Source organism: Falco biarmicus, chromosome 1 (genome assembly GCF_023638135.1).
Source record: "Falco biarmicus isolate bFalBia1 chromosome 1, bFalBia1.pri, whole genome shotgun sequence".
Taxonomy (NCBI): Eukaryota; Metazoa; Chordata; class Aves; order Falconiformes; family Falconidae; genus Falco; species Falco biarmicus.
Window position 1 is genome coordinate 74,351,684 of NC_079288.1, and position 22,641 is coordinate 74,374,324.

Here is a 22,641-nt window from a genome sequence, read left to right on the forward strand (position 1 = left end):
CATATGTGTGCAGGTAAAGAAACCAAAAAGAAAGATAAAATCTTGAAATGTTGCAGGTACAAACATGCACAGGCTGTGAGTGAGTCTCCATTAAAGCACGGGATAAAGTATTAGACTACTTATCATCTGAGAAAGGCTAACTAGAAACGCAGGCTGTGCATCTCTGTTCCTGCTGCTGTCCTGCAGGTCTGTGGGTAGGTTATTGGCAGAGATAATCATATTTAAAAACTCAGAGTTCCTCTCTGGCTGGCTGAGAACAGGTGCTCATAAGACACTTCTTACTCTTTTAAGGTGTCATGTAGCAGCTATCTTTGTTGCAACATCGCTAGGTTTTTGCCATGTTCTTTATAGTTCCACTTCCTGGAGCAATGGAAATCCTTATTTTCCTTAAAAAGGAACTATCCAATGCTACAAGGATTGTGGAAAATCTGAAAGACTTCACCTGACTGGATTTGAAAACCCCAATGATGAGGCATAAGAACCACCATATTTGCTTTCACTAAAAATCCCATGACCTTGGCTCATTATTTTTTAAATATTTTTGAGCCTGGCTCAAAATATACTTGAGCTTTTTTTGGATCTTTGTATTGTTATTATTCCTGCTGTAGAGGAAACTGAATGAGGAACTAATAAAACCTATATACACTGATCAGCCACAAAGTCTTGATTTCTTCCTTGCCTCCCATTCCATTCCACCACTTTTCAGATAAACTCTGGGTTTTATTTATTTATTTATTTATTTTATTATGTGGAAATAGTCTCTATTCTTGGCTCAGGTTCTGCTAGTGAGGGTTTGAAGTAGTTATTGAAAAGAAAGGGAAGAAATCTTAAAAGATCAAGAACGATTTTGAAAGAACCTTCAGTTTAAAATGGGGTAACTTTACAAAATGTAAGGACAGAAGAAATGCCATACTGACTCAGACCATTAGCTTATCCAGGCTGAATCTAACAGAGGCAAAAAGAGGTGCTATTTTGGGAAAGTAATGGTGATAGGCTACAGTCCTTTCCTCCTGGGGACTTCCAGCATCCAGATCTCTGTATTAGTGGAGTTAGAGAGCGTGTCCCTGCCTATTGCTTTTAGTATCTGTCTCTAGACTGGATTTCCATAACTTTCCTTATGATTCATTTATGACCCTGCTGATACTATTTGTCTCCATAACCTCCTATTGCAGGAGCTCCCAGAAGTCCTCTATCCACTGTGTAAAAAGTTACTTCCTATTGTCTGGTTTAAATTGACCTTCTGTTGGCTTCAGTTACTGCTCACTCATCTAGTGTGGTAGGGTTTGGTGAATAACAGTTCCACATATACATTATTCGTCACCTTGTAGATTTTGCAAGCCTTGATCATACCCTTTTTTTCTTCTCTCCAAACTGAAAAGTCCCAGAGACCTTAGTGTCTTCTTGTAAGGCAATTGTTTTACCTCCTTACTCATTTTAGTTGCCCTTCTCTGTACTTTAACTCCACTGACTTTTCGGAGATGCAGAGACCAGAAGTACACATGTACCCGAAGTACACAGGATATGGGCAAATCAATGTTTCAAATAGTAGCAAAATAATGCTTTTTGTTTTGTTCTCAATACTCTTCCTGATGATGCCATTCCTTGTTGAACAGATAATTGCAGGCAGCTGCCAATGATGAATGAAATCACTCCTGAGTAGTACCTGCCATTTCTGAGCTCCGCATCATGTAAACATGATTTGGATTATAATTCCCCCCTTACAGTTACCTACTCTGAAGTTTATCAGTTGCTTTTTTTCCTACTCACTCACTGAGGTCCTTTCGATGATCCTCACCGCTGACACAGTATTTGATTTCCCAAAATAACTTACTATCATCTCTGAAACTGGAGATTTCACAATTTGCTCCCTTTTCCAGATTACTGATGAAGATCTTGAATAAAACTGTTCCCAATACAGATTCATGAATGACCCCTCTACCAGCTCTTGGCCTCTTTAGAAGTAACCATTGAACCCTACCTGTTGCTTTCTATCTGTCCATCTTTCAACTGGAAAGAGAACTTTTTATTCAACCTTAAAGCAGCTTAATTTTCTCAAAAGCCTTTTGTTAAAAAAACCTGTCAGAAACTTTTAGAAAATCCAAATGTACTCAAACCACTTGATCCCCTTTATCCACACATTCACTGGTGCACCCAGTAAACTAGAAAAAATGAGAAGCCCACCAGGCCACTGAGGCAGGACTTATCCTTACTGGAACCTTCCCAACAAATCATCTTTATTCACAGCTCAGAGACCGTACTCTATGGCCTTGTCAGGGGTGGAGGGCAGATTCACCAGATCTTAGATCCCAGAACCTGCCCATTCAGACCCTTCTTTGAGGATGGGATTGCTAAACCACCACTTCTCTGGTGTAATAAGCTACTACACACCTTTGTAAGATACTCTTCAAATTCTCTTATTCCTCTTAATTTTTTATTCATTGTTGTACTCATGTATTACAGTTTTTTCTTTCTTCCCCTTTGTGCAGGCCTCCCATTTATGAACTGCCACTATTTTCCCTAAGTTAGTAACCTTTCCTATTCCCCATCCTTTGCTATGATAGCTTTTCCCTTGAGCCCTGAAGAGATTTCATTTGATGACTTCATTTTCTCCTGCAATTGCAGTATACAGTTTAACTAGGCTTGCGGTATATATTCCAGGCTCTTACTTGTTGAACTGTTCTTTACAGGATTTTTTGGTTGGCTGGTTGAATTATTTGTTTTTTTATTAAATGTCTTTTTTTTAATCTAGTGCTCTTTCTTAAAACTGAATAACTGTATGCTGGATTTATTTGCTTTTTTCTCTCATGATACAAAAATTAACTTGAACTATATTGTGATCACTGTTACAGAGTGGCTCACCACTAGTAACTCATGAGTGAGGTCTTGTGCACCCTTTGAGACCATGTTCAGGGTAATGTTTGAGTTTTTTCCCCAGGTTCTGAGGAAAGCTGATGTAAGAAGGAGTTTTTTTATTGCATTAAAAAATTCTCTTTCTATATCTTATCCTGATGAGGGAGTAAACTTTAAAATCTACAATCATTTTACCTGTCTTAACTGCAGCTTCTTCAGTTTCACTGAAGAAAACGTTAATTTTTTACTACTAAAGTGCTGGATTTCACCCACATAGATTCCTCAGTGCAGTGCTCTTCTTTTCCCACAATATTATACTGTATTTGAACCTGGCATTACCCTTCCTGTGCTGTGCCTCTCCCACACCCTAATATCCTCTCTGTACTTTCTGTAAAACTGATGTCCTAGCATCATAATAACCTTGTTTACCACCCTTCAACCAGTCTCTGTGATGTGTCTTCTGTCAGGGTTGCCACTGGTGCCAACTATTTCAATTTTTCTATCTTATTTTTTTAGGCTTCTTTTTGGCCTTGCTCGGTATGGCACATGCTACTCAACTGGCATGGTGAGCAATCTGATGTGCATTCTCTGTTTATAGGAATTCTTTATTTATGTCCCTTCTGGCCTTTTTGGAGGTGCATTGAACATTAACTACATCCTCTTTGAGGACTGCATCAGACTGAACCAAGTGCTCCTCAATGCCTATCAGCTTCCCCTCTGCTTCTAGTGTAGATATCCTCTGGGTTCATTTTAATTCTCAGTGCCAACAGCCAGCTCCGTTTTGGTTCAAGTAAAGCCTATTTTTCCAGCACACAACATCCCCAAAGCATTTAGCATTTCCTAGTACAAACAGATCCCTCTCTTCTACACCTTTGAGTCAACCATGTCCTGAGGCTCTGGAATTCTACCCATCTCATGGGCCTTATCCTGGAACTGTCAGTATTTTAGAGCAGAGAGGTTACTGAGACCAGCCTCCTGCCCAGCAGCTTGCGTTTGCCACGAAGGCTGTTTCTCTTGCACTTCCTCGTGTCAGTGCTATCAGCTTGGACCAGGACCAATGGCTTTTTCCCTGTTCCTCAAATCAACTCAAAGCAGGACCTGGTGAGGTCTGCGGCCTTTGCAGCTCACAGGCAAAATATTTTATGATCCTCTCTAGTGCTGCAAAATGAGCTATCCACATGCCTAGGAAGCAAGTCTCCTGCTCCCACCACATGCTTCTCCCAGCTCTGAAAAGCCCCTGGTGCAGGAGCACCCACAGCACAGGAAGACATGGTGGCACCATCTGGGTGCTAGATCTGGTCTGAAAGCCCTCTTGCTCTGAGACTTGCATCCTTCTCAACATCACAGGGCTCTGAGTGGAAGCAGAGATGTCCCCATGGACCTCATTTGTGAACCTTTCTGACTCTCCTAACTGTTTCTGTTCAGCGTCTCTCAGCTCAGTAGAAACGTCCTGTTCTCTCGGGGCCAGGCAGGCCTGCATCCCATCCACATGTAAAATTTGCCCCCTGGGAGGACACCCTCACGCGTTGCACCCCGTGCAATGGATGACGGAGTCCCCAGCCTATTGCCAGGCTTCTGCTTGCACCCTGAGCTTGAAACATGGCTGTAATCTGAAAGCACACAGCAATTTAGTTTTTCTTCTGATTAGATAATGAAGCTCATATTTTCCTCTTAATCTGTTTTACCCCTTATTATGTAAGTTAGTAACAAAGTAAAATCTGGCCTAACTGTGACTTACCCTGTTTACTTACTTTCTAGGAACCATCCTGACATGCCATCAGAATTGCTTTCTTCATTTCACTGTCATTTACAGAGGCAAAATTAATGTAAAATGCTTCCTCATACTGATGCTAAAAGATTTTGTTTCAAAATACATTGCATGGGTGTGTGTAATTATTCAATATGTAAAGGATTACTGAACTAGACTAGGGTGTTTACATCCTTTTTTCTAATTTCTCCTCTAATTTTATTTCCTGCATGAATTTATCTTTCCAGTAGACTGATTCAAAACAGAAAAATTCTGATTTGGTTTTAATACATATGAAGAGCATGAATCAGAAGAGTCTGACTTTTACATTCCATTTAATTAATTTAGCATTTGATGTTACATGATATCTGTGTATTTGCATGGGTCTAGCTCAGATGTAACTTTTTTTTTTTTTTTTAACTGTATGAATGGTCTATACATTTAATTCACAGCTGTACCTCAGCTGCAACAAACTGGTATCTTGTCATTGCATGATTGCTGTTCACTGAGGATTTAGCTCTGTAATTTTAAACAAAAGGTTTCTTTACCAATGACAGGAAGCCACGTCAGGACATACATAAATCTGCTACAGGGGAAGAATTTTACCAGCCAAGAGAATGTAGCTTTAAGCCTTCACTTTCAGGTATACACAATGGCTCAGATACCTAAAAGTCAGGTGTCTAGTCAAACACAGGTATCTCACCTTACTTAATAGTAATGGTGACAAATAGTCAGGATTAATTGTCTTCTAGAATTGCTGGGTTTAGATGCTTATCTCAGTAAAAATGGAAAAGGAAACTGGCAATGTCTCCAGACTTGTTAAAACAATGTAAGAAATGAGAAGAACTAACAGCAACATGCTAGAGATGATATCTGTAAATAGAACTGTGGTGAATTCAGACAATCAAAAATAATAAGAAAGGATGAGAGTACTAAAGATAAGCTTCAGATCATCAGATCATGGCTATAACGATTTTCTTTCATAAAGGACCACGCCAGCCTACACCAGATATGAACAAGAGCAAAAAGAAAAAAGGAGAAAAAAAAGGGGGGGAGAGTGGGGAGAAGACACAGGGAAATGATAGAATTTTTTAAGTATCTTACACAATTACAAATTTTCAGTTTTCAAGTCCCCGTCCCCCCCCCCGCCCCCCGGGTGATGGCTATTGTGGATGAGTACATCCTGAGGCATATCCTATCAAGTTCCTAGCTCAGGTCAACAGCTTGAACAAAATGATGTTAATATCTACCTTTCTTCTGCAAGCTGTGATTTTGGATCTGTAATTTCTCTTTAAAAGCCCTTCAGCAATAAGAGAAAGCCACTTCAGGACAATTACAAATCAGTTGCTGATGCACTTTTTTAGTGGCTGTATTATCTTTCTCTGACACTTCACATTCTCTCTGACTTAACAGCTCAACACGCTCAGAGACATATTGGGAATATATTTCAAGACTCAACACAGTGTGACTTTGAGTAGATGCAATTTCAGGCATGTAAGCATGAGAATGAAGCAGCAACACTTTTCATTACTAGCCTTTAGTAACTTAAAGCAACCCCACAGGGATCAAAGACTGTAATGAAGACAGAGTCAGTGGGGATGGCCAGCTCTCTGGAGACAGCACTAACCTTACTGCATTATGCCAATCAGTACATCACAGACCAAGAAAGCTTTGGGGGCTGGGGAGAATAACTTCAGGAACGCTGCACAGAAATTCAGGGAAGAAAACAGACATGGGGAAGACAAAGGGAAAACAAGAAAATTAAAAGAACATGGCTACATGTCTCCAAAGACCAAAATCATCCCCTAACACAGTGTTGAAGGGCTCTTGGCATTTGCAGAACTGTCAATTCCTGTCCTGTGCTGATATTCCTTTTCCATTCTATGCAGTTTTCCTTAAAAAAAATCTGGATCATGTTTTAGGAACTTCCATGTTCAGAAGATGTGGAATTACTTATCTCATTGATACAGTCATTGCACAGAGCTCAATGAGAGACAGAACAATCATTAAAAGAGGACCCTTAATTTGTTAGTGTAAACAGAAAATAAACATTTCTACATTCATTACAGCCATAGTGTGTTTTTATTGCTGTGGCAATGTAAAAATGCAGCTAAGACAACCTGCCATGATTCCCTGGGAATACATTTCCAAATATATATTTTAACTACGTGCTTTTAATTTTTAAGGCACTATAAGGCATCTTAGGTTACATTAAAAGTACTGCAGAGATTTCCAGCGTGAGGTTAAAAAGCTGAGCCAAGTACTTTATAAATGTAAGCAGGCTCAAAACCAAGTAGGGGTCAAAATAAACTTGCATCTGAACATTTGACATAAAGGTAAAGAAAACCAATTTAAAACATTCCTTCCACTCTTAATTCCTGAGAGTTACAAGAAAACTTTGCAGTTTTTAATCAGAGATTCAGTTAAGGACTGATGCAGTGTTGTCAGGGAATAAGCTCTGCCACTCATTTACACATAGGTCTCTTCCACTGATGCTTCTTGCATTACCAAAGAGCAGGGGAGGAAGCACTGTCGCTCTACTTCACCTTTCTTCCTGAGAACTTCAAGTACAGAGGGAGACAAGGTGAGAGCCATCACACGGGTAGGCATTGCCCAGCAGAAAACCTTCCCTCCAGTACTACAGCAAAGCTGAAAGCAGCAGGGACACCGTGCAAATCCACCCTGAGATCATGAACACAGGAGCTGCCTTTTACACAGGATGAGAGGAAAAATGTCACAGTTTTGCCTGGGAGGAGTGTTTCCAGGAGGAGCTGCATAAATCTGCAGTCTTAAAAGGCCTAAAGTAAGAACACAGTTGTATTGCATTTGGAGGAACAATTTTTTATTTTATTTTTCTACAATTTAATTGGAAACTACAGCCACTGTTTTTCCTTTGAATAATAGATTTCATGACACACATAACTGACACAGGAGACCAGTGTGTTCATCAAAGTCAGAGCAACTGTTCGTACAGTGGGGCAGGGCAAGGAGCTGGAAGAGAGACACCTCCCTTTTGCTGGATTAAAAGTTCCGTCCAGTCTATATCTCCAAGGTACTTGGGACTAGTCTCACTAACACATTACTACTTTACTTTCTTCTTGAAAGAGAAATCACAAGGCAGAAAGAAATAATATTCTCTGTAGAAAAGAGGCTCTTTCCCTTTCTTTCTCTTCAAACAAGGTGAGAGAATGGATTTTGGTTTTAAAATAATATAGAGGAACTAGATTGAGCATTTTCTAGGGCAAGGACTCTATCACTGAAAGGCGTTCACTGCCTAGAAGAAAAAAAAATTGAAAAGGGGGAAAAAGGCATGAGTTTCATTATCTAAGCCTTGAATCAAAATGGACCAGAATGTGGCACCCATCCACACACTGAACAGTTTCTTAAAGAACAGTCCTATACTGAAGTAAGGTGAAATGAGGCCACACCAGCTACTGAAAAGGAGTTTGCGATATGAAAAATCCTTAATTCTTAAGAAAACTGCTTGCTGTAGAGGAGGGAATAGTGTGTTCCTGGTGTTACCTTTCATAATAAAGGGAAAATTTTGAAATAACACAATTTCCCTGGAAGAAAACTTTGCACATAATGCAAGAACTTATATGGCTCATGTATTATAGCAGAAAAGTAAGGTGAGTTTTTTCCTACTTTTAAGTACTTTGAATTTTTTTCCAAATTCCATGCAGAGTTTTTGCTGATGGTTTTTTCTGGTGATCTCTAATAAGGAAATTACCAGAAGAACAGTGAGCCTGGGATGATATATAATGAGCTAATTATCATTTATTATCCTTGACATAAATACTTCACTTTGATAATAGAACTGGTTTTCTTGGTCTGTTAAGCTAAAGCAAACAAGAGAATGGGGTAAAGTTCTGAATACAAATAGCAAGTTTTCAGTTAACTATTTCCAGCAATTTAAAGACATGGATGAAGTTGCATCTGAGAATGAAAACTGAGGCAAAACAACTTGTATGCTAAGACCAATGAAGAGCAAAAAGGTCTCTATGCATATTTTCTTTAATTCAAATCCGGATGAAGTGATACCCTTTGATGGATAATGATCTGAACAGAAGACTGCAAGAACAGAAAAAAAGGAAATAAGAAAAAATACGAACCTTTGAAATCATCAAAACACACACTCAAGACAAACATATTACTGAACCCAGGAAATGCTGAGCTGGTGGAAAATACAACCAAAGTTATAATGGAATATCTCCTAGGACATCAGCTTTTTCTTTGAAAAAGAGTAAGATTTTATCCCAACAGGACCGGAAAAGCTTTGCAGACAAGAAATAAAACATACTAGTAATCAGAGCTTAAACTAGATCATGAAATGAAATGGATTAGAATTTGTGATAGAAGTAGTAATCAGCCTTGGAAACAGCATTAAAAATGCCTAGAACTACATGCTTCAGAAACAGAAAATTCTTAATTCTGAATTCTGTTTCCACCTCACATAAAGCAGGTCCACTGAAATCCAAGGGCCTAATTTTCCTAAGGAGCACGGCCATTTTGATTTATGCTTTCAGTACCATGGAAAGAAAAAACCCCCACCTTTCTTTTTACCACCAAAAATGTAAATGAATCTGGTTTGTGATTCTCATCCAAGTTTACCTGTATTCTCTTCTGAACATAAATCACTGATTTTGCATTTGGATTGTGGAATAGAGAAAAATAATGTATTAATTTGTAATATTAAATTTCTACTTGGGAATTGCTTGGAAATTTGCTACTTAAAAGCAGCTGTTCTCAGCTATTTTTCTATATAATATTTCTTGGCCAGGTTTGTATTTTAAAGGATATTCTCTTATTGATTTAATTTAAATCAGAATTAGCTCTAAAACAAGAGGTTTTCTTCCATCAGTGACATAGTCCTCCCTAGCCATATTAAAATAAATATACACAAAGTCATGTTCAGAGCATGACAATTACATTCCCTTTATGCCTTCCTTTTTTTTCAGGTGTCCTAGCCTCCCAGAAAGATGGACCAATTTTTTTAATTCTTCCTTAAATGTTTAAATAGATCATGTTGGAACACAAAATCTCTTAGACTTGCAAGCATGTGAAAATATTTATACAGATGAGAATAAATATTGGTGCTTAAAACAAGAATGTTTGCTACATCTAGTGCCAACAAGTAATCAATATCTATTTAAAGGTTTAGCATAAAGAAAAACAGAAGTTTGCCATATGAAAAGAGATGCTGGTAATTAATTTGCAAATCTTTTGAAAGACTTGCAAGGAAATAAAACCCAAAAATGTACAAGAATATGTCCATGATATATCCTCACCCATTACTTCATATCACTTTGTGATGTTTTGAGCTTTACAACTATTGCTGCCAAGATTTTGTTCCTATATTCAGACAAGGAACAATTCAGTGTAGAGATGCCAAGATGACTTTAATCTGCACAGTCTCATAGTGATCCCAGATGAAGAGTGCTGTAGACCTGTAACTGAATGTAAAGCCACTCTCTTCAAGGACTCGGATCCCAGGCTTGGCCTGCTGTGTTCACTGGAGCAGAATGGGAGATCTGGTGCAGCATTTGCCACACAAGTATTGGCCATATAGACAATTCTCCTGTGTTCAGACATGAAATTTAAGGCAGCAAAACCCCAGTCCTATACCTGATCCCACTACCTCCAGACATTTTTGCCTGTGTATAGTTACTAGTATGGCTGGATAGAGACCGGCTTGGCTAGATTTGAGTGCAGCTGCTGAGCCCAATCCTCAATCCTGCTCAAAGGTGTGTTAGATCTGGTGTAAACTGTTTATTTGCAAATGTATTTGCATATGCACTTTCTATGTCTGTAAGTACATGTGTTCTGAACACAGTTAAGAAAATGTGCTGCAACCAGGTTCACACATTTAAACCATGATATAAACAAATGGTGACAATTAATTTTAAATGTACAACATACTCTAATAATGACATTGTATATGAAAAGTAGAAAGCAGCGTGTAGAAGAAAAAACACATAGAATAATCCAAGTAATCGTGTGTGTTAGGTCAGAGTTCTAGGTTGCTGTATGTTGTAAATTCATGAGGGGGAGGAATTTAGTGACAGGCCAAAGTCTCTAGGCCTTAATTAATGTCATGATGATGACAGATCTGCAGTGCACCCATTGCATTTCGTATAAATGACTACGCAATTCACCTTTGTTATCTACTAACTGCTCTGTGGGAAGAAAAAAGCCAGTCACAGACATGACATTATAATCCAAAAGAAAACTTCTTAAACCATCATTTTCAAAGATACCTAAAGTAATTAAAATTTTTAAATCCCAAAGGTTTTCCATACGATTTAGGTAACCATGTCTTTTGGTTGTAATGAAAACATCAGCTGCAATACTTGCTTTCTTCTAAGCTACGTTCTATCAGTTTAAGAAACAAAGGGTAATATTAATGGTGTTAGAATTCCACTTCCATTTCTAATGGTCCTATTAAAATCACATTGGTATATATTTTAAGAAATTGTGGGCTAATATATAACCCTCTGCTGAATACTTTGGTAAGTAACCACACCTCATTGGCTTTTGTGCTTGTAAATTATTTTTATTGACAACACTTCTTTACAAAGAGACAAGTGATCTTTTTATAAGGGGATAGTGCTCCATGGGGCATAACTGGTATTTTCAACAGATTTTTTGTATAAATCGCAAGAACTTGTGAAAACCATGTGACTTCAGGACAGACTGATTATGAACTCCAGCTCATCCTGAGATTAAAGATGGTATGCCAGACCTCCACAGGAGCTGGATCTAGCAGGCTTTAAGCATCTGAAAGATGGCAGTCATGTCCTGATTTGCTCTGCTGTCAGGAAAAAAAACCAACAAAAATCCCTAAACCAAGGACTATCCCATTGTTCCAGTTGGGTAATGTGTGGCTATTTCGGGTACTCGTTACTTGAAGTTTCTTTCTAAATCTCAAGCCAGACTTGAAAATGAAACAGAGGTATGTTCATCACTGCAGAGTCATCGCAGCACAGCAAAAAAGCCCAAATGGGCCAGTGCTAAGGATGTCAAGCCGTGTGTGGTGTGGCACAGCTGACACACCACAGCCTCCGCTCTCCGCTCCTGCTCTTCCTGAAGCTGCTGCAGGAGAGCATCTGAGCAGGGAATATAGGAAGAGCTGAACCACCTTAGTGTGGGTGCTGCTGGGTGCAAACTGCGGCAGTTCAGGAGCTGCTTCCCACCCCATTCAGCAGCTGTGCAGCGGGAGTTCCTCCTTCCAGGCAAAGGTCAGTGCTGCAGGTGGGTCTACCTGTGACATCTCTCATCCCAGACATGCCAGCACAGTCGGGCCCTGTGACAAATACTTAGCTGTGTTTGTCAGGACCTTCAGAAAATAAACAATTACACCTGTTTAGATGTCAACATTATCACATGCAATCTCCTGTTGAATGTCAAAGGTCTTTTGACTTAATTATTTAATCAATATGTTCATCCCTCACTATATCTGACTCAAAACACAAGTCACTGATCATACTACTCATGGAAATGTATTTTACGTATTCAGTATAGCTCAACATTGGTGATAATCATTTAAAATTGGCTAATTCCACTTTGAAAACAAAACATTAAACATTTGGAAAGAACATTCGTATTAGGTATCAGACCAGTTTCCTCTGGATGGTAGTCAAAGGGGCAAGGATGGTGGTTAAAGCACCAGCCAGGATGCTGAAAGGTTCAGAATCAGTAATTTTCCACATTTCATATTTATCAAGGGATCCTAGCTTTAGTGGCCCATCTCATAACCCTTATTTAGCTTGTCTTTAATGAATGTTAATCTTACAGGAGGTGAAGATTTTGTTATAGTTTATGTTTACATTCTAAATCACAACTGGGGTCTCAAAAGTATGCTACTACAATGCAGATAGTAACAGTTCTAAAATGAGGATCATAAATGTTTCAATCCTTTGTGTACCTGAGAACGTATTGAGTCATCAAGTATACGATCGAGGATCTTCCAGAAGGCTCTATATTACTTTGAAATACCAGAGCCACAGGTTTATCCTGCACACCAGTGCAGAAGGAAATTCACACTCGGCATCAAACCCATTAATTGATCAACTTCGCCAGCACATTACTATTCCCCGTGTCTCTAAAAAAAATCCCAATCATTCAATCTCTTCATCTAGCATTCAGTGACAGTGGTATAAAAACTGGGCCAAATTTAGCAAGGCCATTCCTGTATTTATTCCTTAAATTATCATAATGTAGTGTAGTCACCGTTCTGCAACATTCTCCTCATATCAGCTCTTCTTCATCTTGTGCAAAAACAGAACAGTGTGTCCTGCCTACAGGGGCTGACAGTCGTAGCCAAATACAGAAGGTAAGAGAGGGTCAGATAGCTGGGTACCAGGAAACAGGGAGATAACAGACATCAGCGTGATAAGCAGTCCACTCATAGCCAATTCCTCACAAGCTTTTAAGCATCACAGTTTTCCTTGCTGAAGAACACAAAGTGCTGAAGGAGTGATCTGAGAGATGATAAGGAGGTATTTTTGTCAGTGCTCAAGGAGGGGGGGAGGGTTGTCTGACAAATGTAGGTTCATGCCTGAAAATGTAACAAGCGAGCAAAGAAAGGAAACTGGCACCAAAGGTGGATTGGGACTGGGAGTCAACGTCTTGACATGGCCTGAGAACCAGATGAGAGGAAGGCAGGGAAAGGTAAAGCAGACCCTTCTGTTCAGCGCAATGGAGAGCACCCTGCTTAGGGGCTGAGAACTTACTTGTGTTATCATGGTATTTGGGGAAGGTGACACCGATAAACTGAGGAAGATGAGATAGATTTAGAGAAGGAAGGCCTGACACCAAGCCCTGTTCCAAGATGACAGCAGGTGTCTATTTGTAACAACAACCTCTTTAAAGCTTTATACCGTGGGAATGTGAGAGCATATTCCCCAGTGTTTTAAATCTTAAAAATTTCAAATATCCAATGTGGAGCTGCTGCTGCTACCTCTCTAGTTGACAGAAGTCCCTTTACTGTAGGAAGACCTTTATTCTAAAGCAAGGCATATGGCCTTTTAGGTATGTGACATTCAGTATGGAAAATGCCTCAGCAGACAAGCCTTGATCCCACTTCATGGAAGTCAACTACAATTTCAAATGCAGATTCAGGATGACAAAAGGAACTTGGTTCAACAGTACCTCATCTCTGTCATGGGTGCCTCATAGCCTGTGCCATGTTTTCACCCTATTTTAAAGTCAGAATTAAACTCTGTGTGGTCTCTCATTCCAATTCAGAAAAGCCTAACTGAAGGCCACGATGCCCCCAGCCCAGGCGCTGGTGTGGATAGCACGTGATGGGGTGGGATGCAGTTTGCATAGGAGGCAATCTGCACCATGCAACCCAAAGCACCACTTCAAAAAGATTTTCTTAAGTGTCCCTCAGACTGTGGCCAGGTGCTGTGTTGTGACACGTGGTCTTCTAGGCCTTTGTTACTTTGTACCTTGGATGGAATTAAGCATTTGAATATAAAAGATATAGATTGTCTTACAAAGGAGCTAGATTTGAGCCGAAACCTTTTTACAGACCTACAGTTTTACTACTGACTTTAAAGTTGTCACCACCTAGATAGTGATGAACATGTAGGCGTCTAAAGCTGTTTGCAACCCACACAGTCTCTTCACACTTAGGTTGCCACAGGCACCCAGTCCTAGAAGCATGTTCTGAGAATGGCTAACATGCCCAGCAGCACTTAACTGCCAGACGCAGTCAACACAAGGCTGAAGGAGCCAGAGAATGGTCTCATTTCTTGTGTAATTTCTTACTGCTGGAAAAGTCACACGAGAAGTTACAGTCCTAGATTCAGAGCTCTTTGCACTCAGAGGCTATCCAAATCTATTTAGCCTCTGCCACAAGGTTACAAAGGCCAGCTGGCCTGAACAAAGGACACTATACTCCCAGAATGCTTTCAGACCCAGCAAAAAAGTAGGAGAGTGAGAAAATCAGTGCTATATTGTTTGTCTTTGAGCTAGCAGCAATATTCAGTCAGCTACCAGCAAGCAAGAAAGCTCAGAACAGTCTTTGACTTTCAGTGATCAAAAAAGTGATGTATCCATATAAAGTCTGAATCAGAGAAATTGGAAAATAGGACATCCAGAATGTCAAATGACAGGAAAAATGTATCTGTCAAAAACATATTGTAGAGAGAAGAGAGTCACATGAAATTCCTGATATGTCCTTGCCAGAAATATTTCCTTTTGAGGCATTTGGTATTTTGGAGACTAGGTGAAGAAACATCATGTGAAAATAGGGAAAAATGCTGAAGAGGGAAAAGAACCTTTATTATACAGAGAGAGAGAAAAAAAATGTATGTATGTTCATGCATGCATGTGTGTGTGTGTTTATGTACACGTATAATCATCAAATTTTATCCATCCCTGGCTGTGAAGGAAATGCAGAGGTACTTGTGGAACTCAAATCCATTGCCCCTTCGAACCCTGGTTCACATCCCTTGTACTACACCTGAACCAAGTGCCATATATAATAAAGAACATGTTACTTTAACAAGTTAATCTCACAGCAGTAAAAAACCCACAATCTTTTTCAACTACAGCTGATTTGTTTTACTTCTTTCACTTCTATTCAATTAGCTATCTACTTCCTGACTCTAATTCCCTAAGATTGTGCCAAATGTGTTCCAGATTTTTACCTTAGTATATCACGATAGGATCTTTCCAGCCCATGAGAACACACAATCAACAAAGCTCTTCCCCCTTCATTTCCTGAGCTACTGGCAAAAGCAATTTACTTTTCAGGATGTTATCGTTATTATTTCTGGCTAAGAAAATAATAATTCATCATACAAATTCTGATAATGTATCAAAAAAATGTTTTGATTGTGGTTGCTATCTACAAACACAAATTTATATGTAGCTTTTTGCATATTAAGGCATACTTTCAAGGAGAACAATAAAATAATTGTTGAAGAAAGCTGTCAATAAATAATGGCACAAAGTGCAACCCAAATTAACCAGAAAACTATATTTAATCCTAACACATCAAACTAACATGGAGAGATCTCAATTCTACACTTAATTGTTGTTTTTGTGTTACATGCTGGAGTTTCCATATGTATATTTATAGCTTTTTGTGTGTGTGTGTGTGTGTGTGTGTGTGTGCATGCGTGCGTGCGTGCGCGTGTGTGTGTGTGTGTGTGTAATTGCATTGGCTGGCAGTTCAGTGGGGTACAGTGGAGTTGCTTCATGGACTACAGAAAGAGTACCTGTATGGAGATCCATCTACCCCAGACTCCTGCTCCCTTAATACTTTAGGTAAGATGCCTGTTGGAGCATACATATGAAGCAGACACTCAAGGTTCCTTCTACAGAAATCACATGGCAAAAAGTTTGCAGAAGAGTTTGTGCAGGTCTACCTCTCATACTCACCTGGACTGAAAACTCAGCTGAATCTCAGGGCTGAGAGATTCAGGAGTATCTCTGGTTTCTAGCATCCAGGAATAGCTTGAAAAGGCTTTTAAACTCTTAAACACAGCATCCCTGCAAAAATCTGCTCTTTCAGAACTTGGGAATGCAAGAAACCCAAACAATCAGGGTATTTTCCAAGGAATGGTATCAGTGTTTCCATTCTTTCAATTCAGGCTAATCATAACACAACTATAATCTAGCAGTTCTAATTATATTATATTACAAAAAAAAACATTAGACAGCTTTTAATTTTACAAACATGATATAATTGATATCTTGAATATAAATGAAACTTGATATACTGAACAGAAATTGCAGTTGTTTTTTTCATATTATTTCTAAATGTCTCAAATTCTGTATTATCCAGGGATTTTCCTGTTGCTTTTATAATAACTAACACCTCCTGTTTTCTCACAAATGCTAAGCAAAGCCTTTCTGATCATTTAATTACAGTCCTCTCAGTCCTGTTAGATAACTTCCTACAGATATTTAGTGAGTTTTAATTACAACAAGGAAAGTTGTGAAACTTCTGAAAGCTTATATATAATCTGGACAGCAAGTTAAGCAGTTGTGCTCTCTATAGCAGCTCAGCAAACCTTACCCTTCCTCTCCATTTCTCTGACTTATGCTGCTGGGTATTCTTTCCATGCATTGTAGAAATCAAAGCACAACTGACTTAATGGATTTTTTATTTCTAGACCACTTCATGTTATAGAAAGAAAAAAAAATGTATTCTAGGGTGTTCTTGTTTTGTTTTGGTCTGAAGCAAACAAAGAAAAATCTTTTTCAACCTGAATCTAACATTATACAACTCATTCAATGAATGACAGACCTTAACCTTAACACTTGAAGGTTTTAAATGCAGACTTTTTCTTCTCCTTTTCCATACTGTCTTCCTTCTCTTGTATTGATTCCAGCACCCAAGTATTTTGCACATTTTACTTCATAAAACAGAGCCATGCTTGCCAAATTCTCTTAAAACACAGAGTAAACCACAAGATCCTCTTTTGTTACAACAGTAGTGTAGTTAGAGCCATTAGCTAGAATACGGAAGACCATTTCAGTTCTGTGCTAGATGAAACTGTTTCATCTGACTGAAAGCATTCAACTCACAAGTTTTTGCTGCCTCAAAGATGGCACAAAACACGAAGTCACAAGACAGCTCCTTTCAGTTAAAATGCAACAGTGAGGAAAAACATCCAAAGCTGTTTTGTAATTCTTCCTCATACTAAGTTGTGAAGTACTATGCAAGAAGTTTCAAGGAGTGCATTCAAGGCTTTCAACTAACCAGAGTGAATTAATTTTATGTTAGTTTTTTGAAAGGAGAAAAAAGACTTACAGTAGGTATGATTATATTACAAAGGTCAACTTTAAAAAGGGACTTAGAAATATCAAGTTGAACCACAGGAACACTGTTTATGAGCTCTGACTGACTGGATACACTTAATTTTCAGAAAACTTTCAGATTTATCAGAATTAAATCAATATGATGAAATAAATGAAGAAAATCCATTAACTGAACAAATCTAACCACTGTTCTTCTCAAGCACTCTTTGCTTTTTCTCCTATTCAGCTCTTTATTGTAAAATGATCTTTTAGAGTAGTTTTTATATCAATATCTCTGCATATGTATGTAAAAATGTATATTTCTAGGAAGGTAATATTGTCATGAAAAAGGTGAGTCAATTGGACAATGTTTTCTGATTAAACATAAAAGCTGGCAAAATTTGGAAAGTCCAACTAGAAACAATTACTGGGGGTTCATATGAAGTTTTGACTAAAATTATTTTAGAAATTTGGGGAAAAAATTCATAGAAGATACATATTATTACAGACATTTTTTACATTCAAGCTATGAAGATGTAATACTGGGGAGCTAACTGGTGGCATTACTGATTAAAATTTTACTGTAATTATTATGCCAAAAATGTCTTTAGTAGTAGTAAGATACCTTAATATCTTTCAAACTATGCCTCCTAGAGATTTAAAAATATTGAGAGGAAAACACTTTGGAACATTCATTCCTATTAATAGATCGTGAAATGTTATAAGATCTAGAAATTTGTAAATATTTAACATATCATAATAGTATGAGCTCATGAGGTCATTAGAAAGAATCCACTGAGGTTTTGTACCACCTTATATGTCAAAGAGAAGGTATGAAAAGCCCCCAAACCCAGCCAGTGAGATCAGGAAGACAAAATAAATTAAAATGCTCAGTGATATTGCAGCCTTGCAGCCAGAAACTAACCTGCGAAACCCACATGTAATTTAGCATTAAGCAGAAAATGGGTAAAATACTGGCTAATTAGCAGCTGAGTTAATGAAACAGCAAGTCCATGAAAGATGGAATAATGTGCCAAAAGTTTAATTAAGTCATTAGATTTATAGACATCAACAATTACAAACTAAGACCAGAGACACTGAGAGAACCTTGTTTAACTCTCCTTGATCGATTGCCAGGTACAGAGCTAAAAACCCAAGCACTGCATAGCTCCCACTGACAGTGGGTGATGTGATCCATGCATGTTGGTGCAAAGCCAACTCATAACCAAAGTAGTCAGCACAAAGCCAGGACAGTGTTGTAACCTGTTGTAGGTGTCATGCTTGCCCTACCTGAAAAGCAAGAATGTGCAGTGAAGGAGCTGCAAACTAAGCCAAAAGCAAGAATATAGAGCAAAAGTGGGTGTCGCAGAGGCAACTGCCAAGACCAGAAAGGATTAGCAGATACCACTTAAAAGGAAAAGAATGAGGAGGTGAAACACAATCTAATTCATCAGTTTAATACAGCGTGGGAGGCACGGCAGCACAGTGCACCATGATCAGTAAAAATGCACTAAACAAAAAGTGAAAAACTAAAAAATGCACAGCCTTGTTAAAAACAGGTATCTGAGGAAGGACATAAAAAGAACCCTTGTGAGAAAGCAACAGAAGTTTGTAATTATAAAAAGCTGCATAAATCCAAATTTTCAGCTGGTATAAAACAGCCCCTGTTCTGGGTTTTTCATTTACTTAGATGAGATGACATTTACTTAGACAAAGCTGAGGATCAGGTGCATTTGTTTGGTTTTTTTTTTTCCTTCTATCTCAACTCTACCACACAGTGCATTTTTCTATAAGATTCATACTGTACAGGATAAACCTAACACACTGATGGTTAAAGCAAAGAATAGTAAAATGATTTTACAGAGAGGAAATTTCCAAAGAGAATTCTTGCAATCAGACCAATCTTGCTATTAAAGTCTCATCTTTAGAAGGATCTCAGCAAACTTGAGCTCACATTTTCTTGGTAGGAAGAGCTGACAGTGAATAAAAAAGTGTCCTTGTTGATGGCAAGCATTGGTCTATGTTGCAAATTCCTGTGACATCCTTATCACCCAGCTGTCTATATTAGGGACCAAATGAGGGTGAACCATGGTCCTGTCTGGTGTATGTAGACAGATTTTCTTTCCATGGAAACAGGTTCACCACACATCCCTGTTTGTGGCTGGGATGAGGTCAGGATGTATGCGTATGCCCTAACCAGCCCTTCAGGGACAACCCTACACCAAACATTTTAGACAGCAACAAAGTTATCCCAGATTTGCACTAATGTAACAGAAATCAGAATTTGTCTTCCGTTCAGTACCTTTCTCCATGATTAACACAAATCCTAAATTTACTACCTAGGAGATGATATAGTCACCCTATGGCTAGTTCTACACAGTTACCTGCCCAGTCTGTAAAGCATCATTTTACTGAGAGCTGACAGTCATTCAGCTCTGCCTCCCCACAGCACCTAGAAGAATGGAGCCTTTCTCTTAGAATTGCTCTAAGAGAAAGTGTGTCACTTTTACATATACACAGTCCTCCATGCAGTTGGAAGGGAAATTTGCATCTACCCCTTATAACTCCTGCCCAGCACAGTCTTTTCCCTGTGAAGAGTGTCAGCATCTTATTGCCCTGTGACTTTTCAGTTGGCCACATTCCTACAGTACTGTCATGAGTCCAGTCATCTGCTGACCTTACAAATAGAAGTTGCAGTGCAATTCAACCCTGAACAGTGGTTCTTCATGTTTTCCAAATGTGGCTGTTAATATTTATTTCTCTAACCATTCAACTCACTTGTCTGTAAAGCACTTTGGAATTTTCTCTACTTTTTTTCCAGAGGTATAACTTCCCTGTTTGTCCAAATTCTTTCTGCATGATTAAAACCATGAGTATTACTTATTTACCTGGCTTTATTCACAGAGAACAATAGATTCCGTATTATGTACTTCCTGCTCAGAGTCAGGGAAACACATCCCAAGTATGTGCAAATCCCCCATTCCAGTGAAGTCAACAGAAGAAAGAGAATTTATTTTCAGAGTTTTGCTGATGTGCAAATCTAAACCCAGCAGCAAAATGCATCATAAGAAAAACAACTATGAGAACAAACTCTCTCTTCAATGTTATTAAAAGTGCTGAAAAATTATTTATTAAATAATAACCTTTCCTGCTTTTTTTTTTTCCCCCTCTGGTAGAACAGGCTACGTTCAAAGAATACTGAAGGGTGATTAATTTTGGCTGGTTTCAGTGAATTCTATCATTGTACAGTTCAACCGTCAAATTAGTCATTCTCAGATAACTGATACAGACACTCACACTCACCATAATCTTTCCTACAGAGATAATAGCACTTGTTTATTAACACAACCGCTACAATCAGAGGCAGACAGAAGTCAAAGATGCAGACCAGTTGCAGTTGTCTGTTCATGTCTTCTAAACGTTCATCCTTAACTGATAAAACAGAAATCTGAAATCAAGCCATCACCATCCAGGGAAGTACAGATTATGGGTTTTTTTCCTCCTAAAAAAAGTCATTTTTAACTATGCTAAAATACACTGTTCCACTAATTTTATCTGCATACTAATTCCAAAAGCATGGCCTGTATTTAATCTTGCTATGTGCAGTGCTCTGTAAATTGATTGTTATAGTAATTTACATCTAAGTCCATCTATGCCAATGAGTTGCTGAGGCATTGCTGTGGCATTATTGCAGTTCTACTATTTATTTATTGCAGCTTGGCCTGCATGCAGTACTAATTCTACCCCTTAAAATATGCCTACTTTGCTATAGCATTTAGCATAGATCAATTGTATGACATATGGTATTATTACTTACCTGCATACAGATCTGTATTACATAAACCAGCAAGACAGCACTACAAAGCGTACATTTGCTAAGACTCATACCAGATTTGGTTAGTTCTGGCGGTAGACTTAGCTTTTTCTTAACTGTTACTGCGGAAAAAAATGCTCTTAATATGATAAAGTATACAAACCTGTAGTGTTTCTATACCTAAATTTCCCATCGTGAGATTGAGAGACAGAGGCAGAATCTGATTTTAAACACAAAGAAGCAACTCCATTTTCTGCTCCGGTCTAAGGATACAAAAAATAAAAAAGGTTCTCATAAAAAAATTAAAGATTACTTTGAAATATTTTCATTCAGTGCTGCCATATTTGTACTTAACCTTGAAGATCTGTGTCTTTTTGCACAGTTCATACAAAGACAAGAAAAGCAGCTTGTCTGGACTGTGTCATTTAGATTGCAGTCAGTGTCTTTTCACTGACTTCATCAGCAGGGAATAAGACCTCAGACCACATTAGTATCAACCTAGAGTAACTCCACCAAAGTTAGTGGAAGAGTTTCACACTCCAAGATCAGTCCAAGAGTTCCCTGTAAAGCACTGATGATAACATTTTGACACAGGTGGTGGAGAAGCCAACAAGGCTTTCAGAAAGGAAGAAGGACTGGTTGGAGATGTGGAAGCTGGGGGCAGCTTTGGCTGCAGTGACCATGAGATGGTGGAGTTCAGGATCCTGTGGAGGTGGAGGAAGCAGGGCGATAAGTAGGATTGCAGCCCTGCACTTCAGGAGACCTAACTGGCCTCTTCAAGGACCTTCAAGGAGTGGGGTCCTCAGTTCAGGAGAGACAGGGAGATACTGGAGAGGGTCCAGTGAAGGGCTGCAGAGGCGATTAAGAGACTGGAGCATTGCCCTTATGAAGGAAGCCTGAGAGAAAACTGGGTTTGTTTAGCCTGGAGAAGACTGAGAGGGGATCTTATCAAAGTATTCAGTTATCTTAAGGGCAAGTGTCAGGAGGATGGGGCCAGGCGCTTTTCAGTGGTGCCGACTGACAGGACAAGGGGCAACAGGCACAAACTGCAACACTGAAAGCTCCATCTAATGTCTTCACATTGAGGGTGACAGAGCACTGGAACAGGCTGCCCAGAGAGGTCCTGGAGTCTTCTCTGGAGACTGGAGAATCACCTGGCTGGGATTCTGTGCAACTTGCTGCAGGTGAACCTGCTTTAGTGGGTTGGGGTTGGACTAGATGATCACCAGAGATCCTGTCCAACCCTGACCATTGTATGATTCTGTGAAAACAGAAAATTATGGTCTTCTCACCAAGGGCTGATAGACCACAATTGCTTTCATTTACAGTGATACAAGATAGGTACGAACTTGGTGAAGTTGTTGGCAGGTTTGGCTCTGAGTGTGCTGTGCAGTAGGTTCTCAGCTACCATCATCCACTTTGCAGAGGCTTTGTTAAATTGTGCCCATTAGCTGAAAAGGCTTACAAAATA